Here is a 3596-nt window from a genome sequence, read left to right as displayed (position 1 = left end):
GTGTGTGTGTGTGTGTGTGTGTGTGTGTGTGTGTGTGTCAGTCCCTCCACTGTGGATTTCCTGTGCCTGCAGAGAGAAGAAGAGCGCAGAGCGAAAGGGGGCGGGGCTAAGCAAAGGAGGTGGCAGCACGCCAACCAAACCTCAACACACAGTTGTCTCTGCACTCACGCGAGCCTCGTGGAGGGGAGGGGGGAGGAGGGGGAAGTGCTCGCAGGTTCAGCTCTGAAATGTTTGCACACAGAACTGAGGAGCTGCCAAAAGATGGCACCCACATCCAAAAACAACAACAACACTTGTTGAATCAAACACATTTGGCTTTTTTTTTCTTTTAGTTAGGCAATTATGTTGTAACTTCAAATAAAACACTTAAATTAACACATCGAGGGAGTGAAAGTCATTAAATGTTTGTTTTTTAATGATTGTTTTTAATTTATTGTTGATTTTTTTCAGGCTCAGATTCCTACATCTAAACATTTTCACTTAAATTTATTATTAAGTGTTGCAGAAAACCGTCTTAACTCGACAGGTTTRTGGTCTGCTGACGTCTGTTTGTTTAGTGATCATGGTTGACTGCAGCTGGAAGTTTGTTTTATGCCAGTGTTGCATTGGGATGTTTCCCACCAGATTTGCTTCATTTCCTGTTAATTTCTGCTTTTTTTTAAAAGATCTTTGTGTGTTTATTTTTACTTTTCAGCGAGGGAAACACACTTTCATGGCTGAATTTCATCACTTAAGATCATTTTCTCTAAAAAAAAAATGAGGTCATTACTCCATGAAGTGTATATCATAAGATCTGACTTGTACATTTTAGCAGTGAGAACACAACAACAGTTGTCTTTAGAGGAGCACATCTCTCGTTGGACCGACCAGGACTCAGAACACTGGGAAAGTTTGAGGAACTCCCTGAAGATCTAAGAATTATAGATTTACACAAGTTGGGAAAGTCTAAAAAAAATTCTAAAATTCAAAAATTGGTTCCAAGTTAATCAGTTCAAACAAAGTCTGTGTCTAAATTCAGAGGCTGGGTCCTTTGAAGGACCCGGCCTACCCAGTCCAAGTGGGCCGAGTCCTTGGTAGACTGCAAAGACCGGAAAAAAGTGGCTGTGAATTTGGACAGTCTAGCCTCACATCCTTACTCTGGCATACGTCCTGTCAACTGCAAACGTGTTGATGCTAAACAGAAGCTAAACTAGATCAAAATTAGCAAAATACCAATATATTAGTGTTATTATCACAAAACAATAAAAATTWAATTAGCTTAAAGTTAATATTTGAAGAACTAATGGACCTGCTGTAGGTGCATGTTTATTTACACCAACTCGTTTGATTTCTGACAAGAATAATATTAAAAACATGTTTATACAAATAATAAAAGCTTTAACAACACAACCACTTGAAACTTTTAATTTTAATGCAGACAGATTTTTATTTAAAATGTWTTCCTTTCTTTCACTTCATCCGCCATTACAAGCAGGAAGAAATCTTCGGTTGGCCCGCAATGCATTATGGGATATGGTGGCCCGAGAAGAATCCATCAAACCAGTCCTTCAATTTGGAGCAAAAGGAAATTGTGTTTGTTGGCCGCATCAGAGGAGTCTCTGAATTTGGACAGACTTGTGATGTAAACGGCCGACAAATTCGGTCTTCTCCTGAATTTGGACACAACCAAAGTTTTGGAGAAGACCCACACTGCCCCCTTTCAGATGTGAAGAAATGGTTCATATGCTTTGGAACATTGAGGTCCAAGACCAAAGTCCCTGAAACCCATCACAGTAGACTCCCACATAAAAACCATCGAAATGTCGAAAACTTGACAAACCAAAAAAGTCTTCTGGAGAAAAGGTTATAAGTTTGTTCCAACTGTCAAGCACGGTGGTGGCAGCATCATGCTGGGGTTCAGATTGTATGAAACATATCCATCTCAAATCAAACCAGCTGGGTGGTTGGAACTAGTTTCTGATTGGATAAATCATGCTAACATTTAGCTTCTGGRCTGGTTTTCTAAAATCTCGACCCAAACCTGTAGAAAACTTGTAGACTTTGGTTAAAAGCCAGCTCAGTGCCAGCAGTTTAATAAACTCCAAGAAGAAGAAGAGAAAAGTTCTTTTATCTTTTCTTATTTTAGTCTCCTCCGACTTCACAACCTCACTATGAAATCATCTCTGCACGTTTATTTTCAGCTTTCTTCAGTCTTTGTTGTCCGTTTMAGCTACTTTTGGTTTGTACAGGAGGAAGTGGCTTTCAAGGAGGGGATGTTGAAAACAGGCAGACACAACCACACAATGCTCTGCATATCATTTAGCTGTAAAACCACACACACACACCCCTCCTCCCCCCGTTCAGAGGCTAATAACTCACTGTGTGCTCCGTCAGCTGGCAGTAATTTGTTTTAATAAAGTTCTCTAAAAAKAGACAAATATAGCTGCTGTTTCATGGAGACAAAAAGCGTAACTCTGCAGTTATTTCAGTCAAATGAAGTCATAACAAAAATCAACAAGTCGTGGTCTTAATATTTCGTCCGTTCAGTGGAAAGAAAGGAATTAGACCCTTTCAGCCTCACCCTTTTGGCAGCGTCTACATCCTGCTGCTTGTCACTTTTTACCCAACACCCTGTCCTCACTTGGAGCACATAAACGCCTCGCTATTACCTGCTCTGTTTTCCTTCTCGACCCGAGTTCGAGAGGACCGGGGCGAAGAAAAGCAAAGCCCTCGACTGCGCGAACACCGACGTATAAAGGCCGCATTGTTGGCGGAGGAAAGGCCGGCACAGATATAATTAATCATCTCGTATGTTTGTCTTTCCTGACGCTGCATCCTCTCCAAACGCTGCCAGAAGAGGGAAAACAAAAATATACGAGGCGATGAGAGAGGGAAATAAAGACGGTTATTAGACTCATTTCCCTTTTTGCAATGGTTTCCAGTGGTTGGATGATATCGTGGTGATTGAACTCAATGATTTGATGTTTTTTTTTAAAAAAAGCGGAAGTTGGCTGGATGGAGTCGTTTGTTTTCATCTACTGAAGGTGACGACAAAATCCTTAACAGACCTTTATGATGCTGCCGGCCGCTGCTCTGATAGGTTTTTCAGAAGAACTTCTTCTAAACTAGAAGCACTTGGAGAGTGCAAACCTCCACCAAGACCAATTTCCTCCATCCTGTAAGAGTTAATGCACAAAAGCAGAGATGGAAACACATTTGCTGAATAAGTTCTGACGTAGTGAACATTTAAGCAGCAGTATGCACGGGATTTCTTCTCGGTGGAGTCCAATGTAAAAAAAAAAGTCAGACTCGTCACCTGACGTTATTCATGGTCAAACAGGTGTGGGATTAAGCTCCTAAGTTTCCATCAGTCACATTTCACCATGTAAAATGTCTGTTTTATCCCCTTGTATGAGTTTAATGGTTTGACTCTCTTTATAAAGTGCTTCCTGGCTCCCCCCGTCTCCAAACTTTGAGGCCCGGCAGCTCTCTGTTTACAAGCCTAGTAGAGACAAACTGTTTTGATTGGTTGTTTCGGAAATGTGGTGTGTTTGAGGAAATGGGAAAAATAGGTTTCATGGTGCAGTCACGCACTTCCGGGTCACAAAACGTTTTGT

General features: G+C 41.1%; 1 protein-coding gene across 1 annotated transcript in view; it reads left to right on the top strand.

Annotated features, from left to right (window-relative positions):
- The window catches only part of ahrra (aryl-hydrocarbon receptor repressor a), a gene marked incomplete at its 5' end in the record, with an annotated part of 57796 nt that overhangs the window by 41113 nt on the left and 13087 nt on the right, over positions 1-3596 (top strand).

This window comes from Austrofundulus limnaeus, unplaced genomic scaffold (assembly GCF_001266775.1).
Source record: "Austrofundulus limnaeus strain Quisiro unplaced genomic scaffold, Austrofundulus_limnaeus-1.0 Scaffold998, whole genome shotgun sequence".
Classification (NCBI taxonomy): domain Eukaryota; kingdom Metazoa; phylum Chordata; class Actinopteri; order Cyprinodontiformes; family Rivulidae; genus Austrofundulus; species Austrofundulus limnaeus.
This window is presented reverse-complemented; position numbering and strand designations above follow the sequence as displayed.